Here is a 19,930-nt window from a genome sequence, read left to right as displayed (position 1 = left end):
GCAGGGAATAACATCAACTTTCTATTTGACAAATGACTGGCCACATTAGGATAGACCCTCTTTCCCATGGTAACCTTAAAGTTATAGGCCAACAATCTGAAGATCCTATCTGCTTTTTTGTAATTGATATTAATTCACTTAGTCTGTGAATACTTGGAAAGCAATCTTTGTGGGATTATTCCCACGTTACAATTGAAAATAATTTATCCTGAGCCTAAATTGTTATTTTCAATGTTCTTGACCAATTATCTCTCTTCAGGAATAGTACTTTTTTTAAAAAAAAGAAAACTGGTGTGCTGTTGTTGTTGTTTTTTTTAAAATTAGAGTCTGCTATATCAAAACATCTTCTCCCTATTAGCTGTAACATACAAGCAATCAGAGAACGTGATAAAGTATCTCTGCATCCTGAGCCCTTTTTATAGCAGACTGTTCAGCACACTCTATGACATTGGTTAATAAATCTTTTAATCCTTGTAGAGAGAGGGTCACTTTGTGAAGAAATAAAAACCAGAAAACTATACTGCAGTCCTTGTTCAGTTAAGTGGCCACACAATTCAAATGTCAAAAGTGTCCAAACGTTGGAACTGTATATAACCTCAGGTAACAGAGTGACTGAAAAAAACCTAACAAGGTTTACAAGCAAATAAACAGAAAACCCTGGTTCTTGCTACACGTTTTCTTCTACCCCAGATCAGAATTTAATTACTTAAAAAGCATAGATTCCGTGATCAAAAATTCAACACTGCAAGCTATTTTGGACATCAGAATTTCCATATATAATAAATTCACACTTCATAATCATGTCTTGACATGGGGGGAAGGGTAAAAGATCTGCCATATAAAGACAGTCAAAAGGAGGGGGGGAAACCCCTCAATACTTTTCATTTAAATCTAAAGTGTGAGCTCAAATTAGTCAATATGGAAATTTGTTCTGTTCTCTAACACCCACAATTCTCAGAACATTAGGCTAAATTGTTGGCATGAATAAAAACATTTGTCAAAAAAAACCCCACCATCTTCTTCATAAATTGTCAAGAGTTTAGAAGATTGAAGAATTCAAGGAATGTCTTTCTTTAAAAAAGTGCACAGGAAGGAAGATGGGTATATTAAAGCAGGTATGCACTTAGGATCACTGTAGGATACAGAAATTTGGCCTCTAACTGAACTTTGTGCACCTCACAACCCCTAAGTGCTCATGTTAAGCAGCATGATTAAATTGCTGACTTAAAAATGCAGTAAGTAGTACTACACACTGGTGGAGAGCTAGCGTCAAGCATGTTTAACATAATATTGTTAATAACTAAATCATATATTCTCCTTGGTATTATTAAGAATTTTTCAGAGCAGAGGGAACAGCCGGAAATGTAATGTACACATATAGCAATGTGCGTATTGTTTTCCATTTAGAAGTGCTTTTTATTGTTTCTTAGTATTATATATTCTATGACAGAAACATAGTGAAAGTCTTACGGATATGCTGAAAACTTTTGGCACCTGACATTTTCATAAATTTGACTTGACATCAGTGGTGGTTTGCCCCCGGTTCGGACCGATTCTATAGAAACGGTAATAAAACCGGCAGGAGGCTCCGTCCACCGACCCCGACGTCATCAGAACGCTTCTGCGCATGCACAGAAGAACGTGCACACGAGCGAAGCAAGCACACGTGGCCCGTTGTGAACTGGTAGTAAAGGTAAGTAGAACTCACCCCTGCTTGACATGATTTGCAAAGATCATGGATCCCTGTTCTAAAGTACAATTAAGGGAAGCTTCCTTACAGCAGCAGCAGCTATCTCCTGGGTCTTCCTTAGACATTAAATTTAGAGATTAAACTTGGGACCTTCTGCACACAAGTGTCCCCAATGAAATTCAGTCCTGTGATTTGAGCAGATAGATGCACCTGATCTTAAAAACAACTACATTAAATGTAGTTGTTCGTAACATACATATGTTTTATTATACACTGCTTTTGTAGTATTTCATATATTTTTCAGGATTAAAGAGAAAAATTTATAACCAATACTATAAAGAAGACTCTTTTATTTTTTTTTTTCAGTGAAGAAAAAGTAATAACAGAGGTAAAAGAGATTATTAGCTTTGAAAGGTACTTAAAACAATGTATAATGAATAGGGAAAATGCAATTTACAAGATACCTTGTGTACTATCAAAATATAAGCCTGACATACGGGGCTCTCTTCTATTTATTTATTTGTTTGTTTGTTTGTTTATTTATTTATTTATTTAAATTTGTATACCGCCCTTCTCCCGAAGGACTCAGGGCGGTGCACAGCCAAAATTAAAATATATACAATACAAAATTTAAAATAATTTAAAAACAGAATTAAATCAGCTTCCCAAAATATTAAAAACCAATTACCCTTAAAATAACCCTTTTTAAAATTTTAAGCCAGCCCAGCTTGCTGGAATAGGAAGGTCTTCAAAGCTTGACGGAAGGTCCGGAGGTCCGGGATTAGTCGTATTCCTGGGGGTAGCTCGTTCCAGAGGGCGGGTGCCCCCACAGAGAAGGCTCTCCCCCTGGGGGTCGTCAGTTCTACAGTAGTATATGTTGTCAAGAGTCACCTTTCTGGAAATTTCTGGAAACTGTCCAAGGGAAGCTGCCCAAGCTAATAAACGGTGCATTGTCCACATATATCAACTGACCATACTGAGCTTTTAATAAAAGTATTAAGCAATGTGTGTTCCCAGCTATAAAATGTTTTCCAATAAAGTAACTAAAAAGTGGCAAATTTGTATCTCCCTGTGCTTATTAAAAAGTAAATTTGAGATCATACTTTAAAAAGTTAATACTCCAGCTTGGAGCTTGTCAACATTTCAATGTTTTTCTTTGTATTTGTGTCTTCCTCACCACTCCATGCATATATTTAAGTATATAATCACTACATCTGAAGGATAGTTTGTAACGCCAAAGGCTTATTTAATTTTTTCCCCTCAAGTCAGTAAAGCTAACAAATAAAAAATAATTTTCTTCTCTAGCTATTGCTTGTTAATTTCTGTATTTAAAAAAGCATAATAACTTCATAATAGCAAAGAATACTAACATAATAAAAATGTGCAAATTTAATTATTAGAATTAGTTCAACCTTGAAAGTAAGTATGTACTGAATAATCAATGGACTCAAACTTAAAATCATTAGAGCACAAATTTGTGCTATTATATGATTCTGAATGCTGTAATGTGAAACTGTCTTTTGATACAGACATGTGTACCATTATCAATATTTCAAATTACCAATATTTAGATACCTTGCAGTTTCTCAGTAATAACTCGAGAGATTCAATGGACACTTCAGTTTTCAAAGATAATATAAACTTTAAATTACTACTTTAAATTAAATAAGTAATCAATATAATGGACATCCCATTTAGGATGCAAGTCTCATTTTCTATTTTTAAATATTGCTACCATTCCACCACTATAAATATATGTTTTACTTTAATCTTTATGATATGTAAGAACAAACAAGCTGAGTCTCAAAATATACTTGAATGCTTTCTCCTTGACTATTTGTTCTGTCTTGATCTGTTTTTTTGTAAATAAATAGAAAAACAATATTTCTTCCTTATCTCCTGCATACTCAGTTAAGCGAGTTCTATTCCCTTTATGAATGTGACGATTACACTAGTCCCGTGATGGCGAACCTATGGCATAACTGTGGGCATGTGAGCGTTGCCCTAGCTCAGTTCCAGCACACATGCGCATGCAGGCCAGCTGATTTTCGGGCCTTTTGGGCCCACCGGAAGTCGGGAAATAGGCCGTTTCCAGCCTCCGAAGGGGTTCGGGAAGGCTATTTTTGCCCTCCCCAGGTTCCTAGAAAGGCTCTGGAGCCTGGGGAGGCAAAAAATGGGCCTTCCTGTCCCACTGTGCCATTGCGTGCCAATAGCAGGGAGAGCACGGGGGAGTCGCACGCACATGCATGGTGGGGCAGGGTGCACTGAATTATGGGTGTGGGCACATGCACATGCGATACCCCTGCGCTCCTCCCGCTTTTGGCACGTGATAGCAAATAGCCATCACTGCACTAATCCATCTATCTGGAGACATTCCCCTCTTAAAAATTATGCCCACCCAAATAATTATATGCTTCCACCTAACAAGTTAAGCTTGATCCATAGGCTTGTTTCTAGAATCTTTGTTTCTAAGATTTTTATGTAGAAGACATTAATCATGTACTTAATGCATTGAAAATTCAAAAATACATCTAAAAGTATATGCAGTTAATTTAAGTGCAACTAAGTAAAATGAAATATAGCATTTTTCACAATTCAGTTTCCCCAAACACCGCAACCAGTTTCCCACAAAGAAAAAAACATATTTTTTTTCACTGACAGTCTTCAGCAAGTAAAAATTACCGTTTTTAAAATTCCCTTAATCTAACAGTTCATGATTGGTTATCCTATAAATTCTCTATTCCCTTCTTCAAAGGAAATTAGCAGAATGTTGTGCAAGAAGGTAAAATTAGGGTTAAATAACGTAAATCAAGAGAGAAATGTAGAATGGAACATTAGTCACACCAGTGTCTGTCTGCTAGTATTTTCAATGTCCCCAGTGTTAGCATTGTAACAAGCAGCCCAAAAATCTGTAGTCCAATAATCTTCATTTGACACACTGACCTAGCTGCCAAAGAATCAATGAGATTTTGCATAAACAGGATGCACACTTTCATTGGAAATCTTAATCTGCCATTGCTACAGTATTATCGTCATGAAAAGTATTCCACAGACCATACTTAGAAAGCCATTAAGCTACTGTATATGAGCTAAGGCATCATTCACTATAGCTAAATAATTTCTAACATCCAGCTCTTTAGTCCTCAGAAAATACATGTTTTTATATATATATATATATAAAAATGCAGGCTTTTTAAACATGGATATGGCTCCTATTCTTTGCTAGCAAACTTGTACAGCAGAAGTGGGGGAAATTTTGCACTTTCCTCCTGATGTTATTTAGACCAACTAATAACACAAATTCTCGAAAATTGGTAACTGCTTTATAATCCTTTTACTATATGCATTATTCATATCAGTTGCATTAAAACATTTTCTCCCAAAATTTGTGCAGTTCTTATTTAGAACTCACTTGAATCTGTACAGTATCTTCTTTCTTTCTTTGTCTTCTTAGGAAAAACACAATCTAAATTTCTTAGGATAGTCTTCCAAGTGACACAATCTTCTGCTGTGAGGGTCTTGTGATCTGTTTGGAGATTAGTGTGTGGTGGCTGTGTATTTTTACTACATAAAGCTACTTTTTCCCTTTAGAGTCTAGTGTCTTTGATCTTGGTTGATAACTTTGAATCATCTTGTGGAAGAACTGCTTACCAGAAGTTGCTGTGGTTTGGTTTTATATAAAACACACTTTTAATGGTGGACTCCATTAGGTGGTATCAAGTCTTAAAACAGTATGTCATGAATATAGAAGATGAATTAGATCTGTCAGCTCTCCCTAGAAATATGCTTCTGGGTAGCTGGTTCTCTTTTCTTAGACCAGCAAGTTATTTAAATCAAATAATCATTTCTAACTTCAGAAAAGCATTAACCAAAGCATGTTTAGACGTATTCCAGTAGTGGGTTCCACTTACCTTCTCTACTGGTTTGGAACTGGGAGCGCCTCACGTGTGGTGCTTCTGTGCAGAACCTTCTGTGCATGCGTAGGGCATCCATGATGACACCCGGGCGGGTGGACGGAGTCTCCCGCCACCGCCATTACCAGTTTGCCCGAACTGGGGCAAACCAGTAGAAACCCACCACTGATGAATACAATATGAAGTTCAGCTTCAAAACGGACAGCAATAAAAAAACAATCGAGTAAACTTTCTAGCATCTTGGATAGAAAGCACTTGTACCATTAACAAAATTTTAAAAGTATGCTTCTCGAGTGGGTATAATCTAAATTCTCAAGGTCTATATTTCAAATTCCATAATGTATTCCTATGGTGCTTTTCTGCTGCAAAACCGGTGTGACTAAAATTGGGCCTCATATTTGGACATGCAACCTTTTATATAGTATATTGGCTATATTCTTTCCTGTGGGCTTGCCCTCCTTCCTTTTTAATTGATGATTTTGCTTCTTCCTGAAGTAAGACATTGCATGAACTTTTGTAGTGCTCTGGTTTCTCATTCGAAGTAATTTTCATGGTGGAACATGAGCGCTTAAACTTGAAATCCAGTTAGATATTGTGACACTATTGTAAATACATGTTTGTGCATAGATGTTTCCCTTTTTTCAATCTGATAAGGTACTTAAGACAAATAAAAGTTTCCAAATTCAGAAGAGACCTAACAAAATTTGATGGGCTTCCAAAAGCTATTCTTGAGAGAGAATTTGGGGATATTCCACTTCAACAAAAACTTTCGTAAAGGAGCTAACAAAACACTAAGGCTAAGCCATGCTTTTTCTTTTTTGAAGCTGGCATTACTATTATAAAGTTTACTGACTAATGGAAAATTCAGAAAACCTTTTTATATATCAAGACTTTGCTTTTATGGCAAGTGAAAATGTGGTTCATGTTTTGTTGCGGTGTCAATTTTATAAAGGTGCACAGCTACATTTTATAACTCCATTTTAACTAATTTTTCAGGCCATTCAGTTCTATTCTATGTACAGTTGCTGTTAACTGACCAGTGTGATTCAGATTCCTTAAATGTGGCCAAATTCTGTTTTATTATCTGTAATATTCACTGTAACCTAATCATACCAACCATGCAACTATTTTGTTTTATTTTACTTTTTAATATTTATTTTTAGTGGAAGTTGGTTATAATGACAGCAAAAAAAAGTCTGTTCTGTTCTCAACTACTACTAATAATTCAAGCCAGCAGTCAATTGTCAGGAGTGATTGCAGTGTACAATCTTTTTATCAATATTTATTTATCAATTACGTCTGTCCTTTACCATAGCTGTGGGAGAAGGAAAAGGTAAATTCTTTTCTGTACATAAACTAATGTCCTGCCAAGAACCTATGATGAACCTGCTAGTCAGGCCAACAGTCCACTTGGTCCAGTATAGTCCTATAGTAGCCATCTAAATGCACTAAGGAAGCTCATAAACATGGCCAGGAAAGCAACAACCCACTTTCAATGCAGTCCTAAAACCTGATACTAAGAAATGCTAACTGGGGGTCCAGAGACAGTGAACAGTTGTATCTATAAGTCATTGATAGTCTTATGTGCCATTAATCTGTCCACTTTACCTATACAATTGCCTAGATCACAACTACCGTCGTGTCTAAACAGCAACAAACTCTACAATTTAACTGCATTATACAGAAAAAATCTTATCAATCTTAAATTTCATTGCATTTAGTTATAATGAATGGTCCTAGTTCTATCATTATAAGAAAAACTTCTATTTATCTATACTATTCATAACATTAATGACTTTATATACACTTTAGCTTTTCTCCTTTAAAACACTTTTGGTCCAAGCTAAATAGCCCCATATACTGTAGTATTTCCTCATTGAGAAGTAGTTTTACAATACTAAACATTTCAGTTACCCCTTTAAGCATTTTTTCAGCTCTGCAGTATCGTTTTCCAAATGCAGTGATTGCATAAACTGACCATTCATTCATTTATTCATACACACACACATGCATGCATGCATACATACAGTGTGGGGGCATGGGTGTGCATGCTTGTGTGTATATATGTATACCAATCTTTGTCTTCTATTGAAATCAGTGAAGATGTGTAATCCATTTAAGTCCTACACTAGAAGCAATTGTTTAATTAGCACAATGACATTTTGAGAGTTTTTCCATAGGACAGTGTTTTGCCAATTATGTCAGTGACCTGTGATTCATGAACCTGAGATTTCCCCTCTTCCCTATGCAATTAACATTCCCCTAGCCTGATGGTGAACAAAAGCTTTCTTTTTCTAGCAAACAATCATTCAACCTTTTAAATTTGTCAAGGTTTAGCACCATTGATTTAGTGAGAATTTAAAATATGTCTTTAATTATTTGTAAATATTTTAATTAAAATGCCAAGAAACACATTCTGTAAAAGTTCCAAAAATAGATACAGAATGAATTGTGGTTTCAAAGCTGTTGTGATTGGATAATGGAACCACGTGCTGTCAACTTAAAAAACAGCAGAGCTTACTTCAATTTGTCTCAGAGACTCCAATTATCTATTATATATAATTTTATTCTGTAGTAATGTGTAAGATTTCTGGCCATTTTTTTCAAATTTATTGGGAGGAAAGCAAGATCGTCTCATATAGCCAGTTTCAACAGTGTGTGTGTGTGTGTGTGTGTGTGTGTGTGTGTGTGTATTTGCCATAGAATTTGAAAGACTGCCTATTCAACATTTTCATTTTTTGATCTCTTGTTTTCAGTTAACTAATACGTATAAAGCAAATTAAAGTAAATCAATGTAGTTGTTATTGTCAAATTAAATTCCAGAAATTGAATCTGGAAAACATATTATAGTAATAAAAAGAAAAGTTATTTCTTTTGGTATATTTTCAGCAAGTATTGTGGGCCTAATTGGCAAAAGAAAGCCAGGACCATATTGGTTAGAAACATGCAGAAGAGGCTTTCAACCTGCAGTGAATAGACAATGGCTAAAATGATTATTCTATTTTCAAGTCCTGAGTATTGAGATTTATATAACCAAAACTGCATTCTCCAACAGAAATATGAAGAAACTTTGCAGAGTGAAAAAAGACAAAAACATAATAAAAGTCAAAAATTGCTAGAAGACTAAATGTGCTCAATAAGACAGAGTGATAGTTAATACTTTAGCGGCCAAAGAATGGATAGAGAGAACTAAAATGGATATCACAGAGTATTACACAGCAGTAGGAGGCCATAGAAATTGAAATGATAAATAAACACAGAAATTCTGGTTTTACTGGTTACTAACTGCAGATGATTCAATGGTTCCAAAGTGGTTTAAGCATTCTGTTAGTAATAACCCTGTTTGGGGTTAGATACTGAATGAAGCTTTTAAAATAATCTTACATACTGGTTCTTCCATCCTCCAAATAGGAGTTTTTCTTGAGTGACATCATCTCTTTTGCATTAATACTACAAATCATAATGCTTTTTAGCAGGGATTCAGAAATGCTAGATTGACTTATGCAACATCCATTATTTGGGGTTATTAAGGGAGAATGGAACCTTTTCTAATTTGTACTCGGCTTTTGAGAAGGCAATAAACAATTCTACTCTGTCCCTTTGCTTGGAGGGAATTCCTATCATTTTGTATCTCTTCCAAATCACTGCAACACAAAATGAAAGCCCTGGAAACTTAATCTGTATTGTTAAATTGGTAACTCTTAGACACCAAAATATGCTATTAGATCTTTTTTTATCTCTTCAGGAAACTAGAATGTCCTTGCTGAACAATGATACATTTGTATTATTTAGTTCCTTAAGGCTACATACATTTAAAATTAAGCTTTATACAACATTTATAGACTTGGACTATAAACTGCTAACCATTCCTTAGCAACCCTATTAACCAAGATCTAAAAATTGAAGTGCTTAATGCACACTTATATTGGTCATGAAATGCAGCAAAAAAATTATTCTGCTTTTCTCCAAAAATATATTCCCTGAAATCTTTTTTATATATAATTTTACTGAAACTTTTAAACAAGACAATAAAAACTAATATAAAGTGAAGATAAAAGGAAGGGAGGGAGGGAGGGAGGGAGGAAATCAAAGTAAAAAGCAAAAAGTGCAAGAAAAGAAAAAAAGTTGAAAATTAGAAAAGAAAGAAAAAATATTAAAAAGTGGCTTCTCATATTCTTCACTGCAGTTTTCTTCACAAACTTTTTCAGAAGTGGCCTCCTTCCTAGGGCTCCTTCCTAGGGCTGAGAGAAAGTGACTGGTCCAAGTTCACCAAGATGGCATTATATTGAAGGCAAAACAATAATTTTTTATCAATAACCAAACTAGCTCTTTTTTTGAAATAATAACCAATGTAAATTTCAACCCTTTTAACCACATATTTTCCCATCTATATTCTATAACCAAAATTCTTAGCACACTTTATCATGAATTCTTAGCACACTTTATCATACATTCTATAACCTGTTCTAGCCTTGTTTCAAATTTCAACAAAATACTATACATTTTGGTAATTACATATTTCAGAATTGGAAATATAACTAAGTACTGGTAAGTCATTTTATGGACAAAACTCAGCAGCACCTTTTTGTGTGGCTGTTGATAAAAATAGGATCGCCAACGTCCAATGATGGATATGGCACAAAAAGAAGTCATTTTATCCATTTTGAATATTTCAAATAACTGTAAATGGGAAAACCATCAACAGCTATATGCTTTGGCTATTAAGTGCTCTCTTTATTTTGATTTCAGTTCCCCTTGATAGTTTTCCAATAAGTCATGGTACAACAAACATTTATTTTTGTCTGCCATTTCTCTTCCATGATATTCATCCTGAGATGATATCCATGAAGGTATTTTCAGGTTCCGCCTGGGTTTATATCTATTAGATATTCTCTAATGAATATTCATATTCTCTAATGAATAACTAATGAGATTATTTTTGAAGTCCACATTAATTTTAACTTTAATGTTACCATAAATATCCATGCCATCCAAATGTCAGGTTATGTTCTTCTAACTGTAAAAGAGTCTTGTTTCTCAGCAATATTCATTCATTCTTTTTGTCCAGATCAAGAACAATAAACAAAATACAATTTCAAATCTAGCAAACTAAATCATCCTTTCCTTTGCATCAGTGGTGAGTTCCTACTGGTTCGCCCTGGATTGGGGCAAACCAGTAGCGGCAGCGGCGCAGAAGCGTCATTCGAGTGTGCATGCGCGCACAAGCAAACCAGTATCAAACTAAATTGAAACCCACTACCGCTTTGCATCTTGTAATACTTTATATTTAATTCATTATTTTCCCCGTCATATAAATTTAAATGCATCTTTCTGCCATAGTAATGTCTGAAACAAAAATATTATTCTTGACAAAGCATTCACTTTTTTCATAACACGAGTGAAAATTTTAATTTTTCCCATCTTAACATGTCCTTCTTCATTTAAGTCCATGTCTTAAGATTCTATTCCCTTTTAACAGAAGACAAAATCTTTTGTCATCTATCAAACTACTACAATTCTAATGTTATTACCTCCTTATATCAATATGGTACTAACTATGTAGTTCCATTATGGTAGAAGGGAAAGAAAAGTTAAGAAAGACAGAATCCAATTGCTATCTAAGCTTAATGAAGCTTGATCCACAGCTCTGTGAACAGCCGCTCTAGCCTTTCTTTTCATAATACGTTCCAAAAAGTCTGCTAAATGATTAGCGGGTCATACCATACAAAGTCGGCTGTGGTACAGAAGATTTGAATGCAGGATAATCAGTTAATAATTTTCTCTGCTACAGAAATTACTTCGTCAACGTTATGCCACACAAGAAAGTGGCAACATCTAGCTGACTTTGGAAGCTTAGCAGGGTCAGACTATGAATGATATTCTACTGGAAAATTTCAGCATTACAGATTAGACTTGGATTTAAAAAATAAAATAAAATTCCAGGCGGAAGGAAATAGCTATCCACTTCTGAACTCTTACCAAGAATTCTATGAGACATAGACATTGACTTGAGCGAATGTCTACTTTAGTTACACATGTCTCTCCCTATGACTTAGCCATGACATTCAGGGATGTTTTCTATAATTTATGTTAAATTTCTGGGAGATCCAAAGTCTTATGATAGAGATTAGACAGGACAACTCATTATATGAAAGGTATGTCACATGGGCATTTGTCAATCAACTTTATAAAAATCATCGCTCAAAAAAAAATCACAATATTTTCTAATTGATCTTTTAAAACAAATCCAAGCAGAACCAATGTATAAACTATATACTGCTAAAACTGCAATTTGCTGATGAAATGCTATAAACAAACAGGTTAATAAGCTTAACTATTTTCAACTTTGAAGCTTTTTGTGAAATATAAGATATATACATACTAATTAAATTAGTCAATATACTATACTAGGTTAATTATGATACAGAAATCTTCCTGAAGTGTAGTCATTTGTTTGAAAATTGCAAGGTAAATGGCAGCTACTATCAAAGTTATACAAGTCTACTAATACATCCTAAACTAAGCATTCCACTTCAGAAAGAGCGGCATTACACTACAATTCTTTGTTTGCTTCCATTTGACTTGTTAAAAATAGAGGAAGTAAATTTAATCTAAAATATACCATTAGAATTTAAGGGGGAAACCAGGTATTTTTTCTTCAAAAGACATATAACTCAGTTCAAAATAAAGGTTTACATAATTAAACTTGCTCAATTATGTGTCATAGCATTGCTATTTCTTTTTAAAATGTGCCACATTTTTCTAGAACATATGCACTCCAATATTTGATGAAAAAGGGAGGGAGGGGGTTGCCATGGTTAAGTCAGCATCTTTTGTTGAATACTGGAATAAATTGATGCATAGAGCCGACACCCACATAACTTGTCAGCACAAGTTACTGATTTTTTTTTACTTTGCATACGTAACACTAACAGAAATGTGTTAAATATAATTGTTGTTATTCAAACTTCTTTTCTTTGCTTTGCAATCCTTCCAACACCTCATCCTCAGAAAAGCAAGAATAGAATTCTCTCTTGAGTTTTTCTTAGGTGAAAATGTCAGAGGCCAAGTATAAAGCATGAAAAATGTTACCATGGTGATAATATTATAAATTCCTAAGATAAGAATATACGTATCTCCCTTGTGTCAGGAAGCTGTGCTTTAACGGGGCTATAATATTTTTAAGTGGGCCATAAAGTAACACACATCCATAGAGAGATGTAGTTCATTCTTGCCACAAAGAGACTGATTAATTTCTTACGCCGAACAACCGGAAGCAAACTATATGTGTTAGGCTACAACATGATCTCCAATAAGTATGGTCCTTGTAATCAAAATCATTGGGAGGCCCTGGGGAATTCAAGCAAGGGATAAATGAGTCCAACAGGTATGCAATAGAATCATTATCTTATATCTTTATTTTCTGCTATTTTACCTAGGATGCTAAATTAGGGGCAAATTTTGGATGGCTCTAGGCAGATTGCCTTCAAGTTACATTAAGGTCTGATTTACAATAAGGAACAAAAGGGCACAGAGTTGCCTTATTGGGGACAGGGGCAGCATATAAATGTAATAAATAAATGATTACACTCATTATTTTCAATGTACAAAAATGGCAGCCATAATACTTGTACATGCACAAAACAGAGGCCATCATTCTCTTGCATGCATCCACACATAATGCAACATGCACACAAGAGAATAGGTTTATGCAAGGATTCCCAAAACAGACCTTTGCATAATTGTAGGAATGTCCCTATTTCTTTGTCATCAAATATAATGTTTAGGACAGAAGAGACTTGAAGTATAAGATATAAAAAAGCATCAGGTTACCTCTTTCTACAGCAAGTCATTAATTTCAGCTACCTTCTTTAATAAGCAATAAAATATTTCTGTAAGCTAGTAGTGAAAAATTTGGGGAAACCAGTTATAGTCCTTTTCAAAACTCTCAGAGATTGGAGATGGAAAAATAGTGTGAAAGCTTCAGAAATATTTATCTTGGGTCCCGAACTTAGTACCTAGTGGAAATAATTTGTTCATTAACATCTATCAAGCTCCTAATTTTTAGTTCCTTCCCTCCCTCTTTCTCTTTTCTCCCCACCACTCTTTCCCTCCCTCCCTCCTTCCCTCCCTCCCTTTCTTTCTTGGAACACTGCAAGGCCAATAACCAATCTGAACTATAATATGTATTTCTAATAATGCATCTTGGCCTGGACTTTCTCTTAGAAAACAAAAAGCGGTAATAAGCCAAAGATTTGGTCACCTTCTGTCAATGGCTCTATGAGAATGCCCATTAGCTCTGAATATGTCCATTAGCTCAAAACACTGAGGACCCGTGTTCTATATAATTCATGGATGCTACACTTTATAATATAGACCTGATAAACATTATCAAATGAGTATTTCAAGAATAAGAAGATCTCAAAATGTCCATTTGAATATATAGCATGTTCCCATTTTTTTCATGCAATGTGAAATAGAACGACAGGAGCTAGTGTAGTAACTGAACATATCACAAGGTTGTTATGGAGGGAAAATTTGGAGGAATTGCTTTGTATTCCTTTTATTCCATGAAATAAAAGCATGATATAACAAACAAGCTCATTCAGAAGAGAGCATGCCACTAGGCATGGAAATCTGACTGATTCTTGCAAAAATCTAAGATAGAAGAAAAGACAGAAAAATAGTAAGAGGGAAGCAGAGTGTAAAAAATGTGTATGGCTGGCCTGATCTTTGTATCGGAATAACATTACACCATATACTGTGGGATGTTGAAATTTGACTATTTTTCAAACTGTTGGGTTGTTCTAATATTTGAAAGCAAACTTGGAGTGAAGAATTGCATCATTGATATGGATGCAGATCAGTCAAATGTTTTAATTGACCCTATTAAAGCAAACATTCTTTTGTAGATTGCAATTCTTAGGAAAAAGCTGACTTTATTAGTCGAAGTGTAGTGATACTGTTGCAAATAAATACAGTGGAATTTGAGATATAATGATAGGCACATTGTGGGTGTTTAATGAGTAAGGATAGCTAAGAAGCAGCAACAAAGTTGCATTCTTTCACACAGATACCAAAAAAGTCACCCTGAGTCACAACCTATGGAGGAGGGGAGACATAAAGAAGAGACCCCAGTAGTTTAAAGCAGCTTGATATTTCAAATGGTCTTAGCCATGCTTAAGAGGTTATGAATATTTTAAATAATGTTAATATTAAAAGTGTTTTGTAGCACCAGAAGCATAAACTAGAATAACAAACCACATAAGACTTTGCACATTAAACAAGAACGCATCTGTGATCCATGCACATTAATAGAAAGCAATTACCACTGGAGAGAGTGTAAACTACATTGAAACAGGTACCATTCTAGCTGCTAACATTTCCATTTTGCTTGCATACTCAGTCTTTCAGTGACATGTTCATGTCAAAAAGTCCTAATTTGGTTCTAAGTGTGTACAAGAAACGGAGAGATAATGTTTTTAAAAAGCTCTATGAAATATTAGGTTAAATATTCAAATCCTTAGCTCAATGTGTTTTTTTAAGTTTTCCTATAATGCCTGGAAGCCATACTTTTAGCCTGTCCCCTGTTATTAATTAATTTAATAGACCATTAATATGTTACCAATGCAAGCAGCAATATGGATACCACAGGGCAATGCCAAGACTCTCCTATATGAAAAGAGCCCTCTACCTAGATACTACTGAGATGTAGCCACTTAGAGATTTGAATCCTGATTTGAAATGAAGAACCACATTGCAACTTCTGTCTCTAGCGTCTTTTGAGGGGCATCATACTAACTACAAGTAAAACTAACAGTGTTGCCACAAAATGAGTATGGCAAAAAGAAGCTGGGATATCCACTCACTTGCTCATGTTTCTGAAGAAGAACTGGGCCTCTGGCCATCCACAAAGAAGACCGCATCCACTTGTGTTCTCCTTCATCCATGTCTAATCTCTACTACTCCAGCCCAGAGGAATTGGTGATATCTAAATAAACTAAATCCTTGTGCAGAGGCAACGCAAATTGAGGCATCCCCTCCCTCATTTATATGTCCTCTCTACCTGTAGATATTGCATCCAAAGTACAGATGTGTTCATTCCAAATTAGAGAACAATATTAGCAACATTTCTTGATAGTATCTTTCTGTCCATCCTCCAGTGAGCAAAATTATATCCACTATATTGGCATAAGCAAGGAGTGGCACAAAGATAAGACATTTCCAAGATAAAGAGTGGGAACTTGTGGCACTCCAAATGTTGTTAAGCTACTCTTTCCAGCATCCTTCACCTTTAGACTCACTGACAGGAGAAACTGGTAGTTTACCACATTGTCCTATTGGGAGAGGTTCCCAATGCATGTATGTATGTTCTCTGAACAGTGCCACATGGAGGCCAAAGAGAGAGCACAGGTCTGCAGGTAGCTGCTCAAGCAAGAAGCAACCCAATCACCTCTCCTCCATTCCTCTCTCCTCTCCCTCTGTGTTGCAGAGAAGTAGGTTCTGGGCATAACAAGCCCAATCCTACCTACTGCATTGCCTACAGCAGGATTGGAGGGCAATCAAAGAAAGGGGTTGCTTCCACTCTTTCGGGGAATCCATGCTAAGATTCCCCAAGCAAGAGAAGTCAGAGAAGAGAATTTCCTGCCAAATTCTTCTGACCGTACTATTTTAAAAAGAGAGTAAATAACTGTGCAAGACTAGCAAGTGATCCTGCTAGCATTTTCCTCCTCTCCTTTCCCAATATCCACAGAAAAATTACAACAGATATGAAAGGAAGATGCCACCACATCCTTTTATCTGTTTGCCTTCCCCCTTTATAAGAAGGGAGCCAGCAGATCTATCCGAACAAATGAAGAGAAGCTATCACTGCCTCTTCCTTGAACAGCATCTGGTTTCCACCACTCTGCCTGGGTCACCTAGAGGGAGACTACAAGAGAGTGGAAGGTGGTCGGATTGGGCCCAGGATGCCATCTATGAAGGCAGAAAAAAAAGCAGGTAGTGGCAGCTTCACTCTCTCTCTCTCTCTCTCTCTGCAGCACCACGGGGGTCCAATTTTCCCTAACCATAAAGATGGCATACTCAATCAGCCACCTCTGCCCACTTGTTCACACCCTCTTTCTTGGTGTCACTGGGATAAGGGCATGATTAAAAAAAAGGGGGGGGAGGGTTGTGGTTCAAAAGGGATTCTGAAGGTATCCACAACCAGGAACTGGTCCTACATGAGGTAAGTTCCTTAAGCGCACCTACCAGGAGAATCTGCCATCCCCCCCCCACCTTGCCACCTTGATCCCGGCTCAAGCAACCAACCGGCCCCCTCCGGACCCACACAGCTTCGGGGGGGGGGGGGAGAGGAAAGAGAAAGCTATCAAATCGACGAAGGAGGATCCCTGTCCTCCCTCTCTTGCCTTCATTGCAGCGAAGCTTTCTCCCCTTAGCAACCGCTGCATTTCATCTGGTTACCACCAGCAGCAGCACCCCGAGGCGCCTTCTCTCCTCCGCCGCTCACCCACCGCAACCAAGCCCACCCTCCGTGCCACCGCGCCAAAGGAGCGAGAGAGCCCCAGGAGGAAAAGCAGAGGGGAAAAAGCTACACACCACACACACAACCACATACACACACAACTTCCCCCAAGCCTCGAACCTGCCTTCCCCACCCCGAAAGACAGAGCGCGCGGCGCTTCCCCGGCTAACACACCCCTACAGCAGCGCGACCGAAGAATCAGCAGCAGCAGCAGCAGCTACAGCCACAGCAGCCCCTTCCCCATGCAAGGACGCAGCCTCCGAGAAAATACTCACATCGCAGGGTTGGAGAACGCGTCCTTTTAAGTCTCCGTTGCCTGCAGATAACTGACAGCTGGGATCACGATTCCTACCAAGAGACCGGGGGTCCGGGGTTTATGGGGCGTGGGAAGCTGGAGAAAAGGCGAGGGGAAGTGGGGTAGGGCGGCAGCAGGATGGCGACCGACCCCCCCTCCGGTCGTAGCTCCCCTCCCCCATTCTAAGACCACGATGCGGATACCCTTCAGGAGCACATCTGGGCAACACTTCCTTTCCCCTACGCGGCCGTCTGGAGAACAGGTACCTTGTCAGCTGAAGTCTCTCCGTTTGCCAGAGCCCCACGGCAACCACCCCAAAAGAAAGCTCTTCATCCAGTAAATCCTTGCGGAGCCGGCAGCCAAGCGAAGAAAGGGGGCTCCTGCCGCCGCTGCCGCCGCCGCCGCCGCCACCAGAGCCGCGGGAACCGCGAAGCAAAAGAAAAGGGGGGCGAGCCACCCTCTTCCCCGCGCATCTGTCAGAGCCGGGGCGCAGGAGCGAGACTCACAAAGGCGCGCGAGCAGGGCTGCTTTCCATCGCCGCCGCGGCGACGACTGGCCACGAGGAGCGCGGAGGCGGCGGAGCCTTCCCGCCCCCCAAACCCGGCAAGGCTCGCGGCTGGGGTTTCCTCCCGAGCGGCGAGGGCCTCCTGGAGGAGGAGGAGGAGAGGAGGAGGAGGCGTCGCTCCTACACAGGTGCTATGGCTGCAGCCGACTGACAGACGGGCAAAGAGGCACGGCTGCTGCCGCCACCGCCGACATGTGGCCGAGCCTCCTTCGCCTTCACCGGTTCCTGAGGGTGGCAGCGAAAGCCTTGAAAGAGAGCTCCGCGTCCGTCGGAGGCAAACGGGGAAGGGCACAAGACGACCGCCTACAAACCACCTCCCCCCGGGAAGCGCCGTCCGTGGCGGTCCTGGTCAAGAGGGCGCCGGGCAACCAGGGACTTCTCTCCTCAGGGGAGGGGCGGCCGGGGGGGAGGAAGAAAGGGAGAAGTAGCTGAAGTGGGTCCTCCAAAGCCCAGGCGCGGGGGCGGCGACGCTGAGGGGGAGGGGGCCGCTTGCACGTCGGATTGCCGGGGAGCTGGGAAGCCGCGAAGCTCCCTCACGGGGAGGGAGGAGGCCAAGTAGCAACAGCAGTTCCCGCCCCCACCAACTCCGCGTCAGAGCTGTTCAGCAGCCGCCGCCGCCGCCGCCTCTCCTCGGGCCCTTCCCCCGCTTCTTCCCGAGAGTTTTTTTTTTTTCCCCCAAACGTGGAGGTGGGGGGGGGGGAGAGAGAAAGAGAAAAACGAAGTGGGCGTGAGGACGGTGTAGCAACGCCGCGCGGATTCTGCCGCCTTCCTCCGTGCTCTGCACGTGGCCGCCCGAGTCCCGCAGCAAAGCACACGCCCCTTTCTCTCTCTCTCTCTCTCTCTCCCCCCCCTCCCCAGCTTTGCTCGGAGCTGCACCTTGACGGTTCAGTTGCGGTATCTTGATCCGGGCGTCGTAAGGCAGATCGGGGCTACCCTGCTTCCTCGCTTCCATCCCTCGGGAGGTGGAAAGAGAGATGGGGTGCCACCGTCCTGGTTCTCCATCACTTGCCGGCCACCTCTTAATTCTCGGGGGTGGGGGTGGGGAGGATTATCGATGGCAAGATTTGGACGAACTAAACAGATTAGGCGAGTGACGGATTGGTTCCCGTTGCCCTAAGCCGAGGACTAGGTATTGTTGCTTCGCCCAGCTCCGTGCATTGCATCCACCATACTAGCAGAAGATTGGGGTTTTGGTGCTGCAGATAATCCAATCCCAGTTGCTTTGCCTTTGCATGTGGTCCTGGCAATCTGTTTATCGGGGGAGAAGTCAGTTTAGAGGCTTCTGTCTGATAAATCACTGTCATTGCACTGGGTTTTTAAGGACATCCTTAAAACCATAATGGTGAAAGATAGGTGCTAGTGTTGTCATTTTCAAGGTGTCTGCTTCCTCTTAAAGATTCCTAAGAGGCTAAGACATCTGAACTGGTGCTGATGCTTGCGGTCTGTTCACCCACCACAACAGCTCTTAGGGTACAGTTTAAATAGTTGATCACATATATTATTTCCCCCCCACCTTTTAAATAAAAAAAAACACCCTTTTTATTTACTCCAGTCAGAGGGTGAATAGACAACAGAATAAACTTAATACACTGTGTGATAATATTATATATAGCTTTTTATAAAAATAGCTGTCTTTTTTGTCCTTAATTAAACAAGACAAATAAAAAAATGGAAACAATTTATAAATATATATTTGACTTCTCATCTCTATGCATAAAGATTTACACCACAGTTTCACTAAAGGTTGAACATATATCATTATATTTATCGTACATAGTCCACACTTATAAGCAACCATTCATAAGTCACAACATAGGGCCTTCAATCCACTGAGTAATTAGAGCATAAATTTATCATTCCTAAATTGAAAAATAAGTCTCTTGTTATTCAACAGAGGCATGAAGTATCCATTTCCATTGTCCAGTCTTCAATTTCAATTTAG

General features: G+C 38.9%; 1 protein-coding gene across 10 annotated transcripts in view; it reads right to left on the bottom strand.

The window, feature by feature from the left end:
- LRRC7 (leucine rich repeat containing 7) overlaps positions 1-18,541 on the bottom strand; it is a 203,634-nt gene extending 185,093 nt beyond the window's left edge. For 7 of the 10 annotated variants that reach the window (XM_087889806.1, XM_087889812.1, XM_087889807.1 and 4 more), the window contains exon 1: positions 17,404-18,457. The gene's annotated coding sequence lies outside the window, so the exon portion shown is untranslated. Of the gene's footprint in view, positions 1-17,403 lie in introns of all 10 variants that reach the window. The other 3 variants (XM_034433211.3, XM_087889808.1, XM_087889809.1) reach the window with 2 other exon arrangements.
- Positions 18,542-19,930: the final 1,389 nt, after the last annotated feature.

The sequence above is a fragment of the Pantherophis guttatus genome, chromosome 3 (genome assembly GCF_059756535.1).
Source record: "Pantherophis guttatus breed Tessera chromosome 3, ASM5975653v1, whole genome shotgun sequence".
NCBI classification, from domain to species: Eukaryota; Metazoa; Chordata; class Lepidosauria; order Squamata; family Colubridae; genus Pantherophis; species Pantherophis guttatus.
Note: the sequence above shows the minus strand (reverse complement) of the source record. Positions and strands in the feature narration are given on the sequence as shown.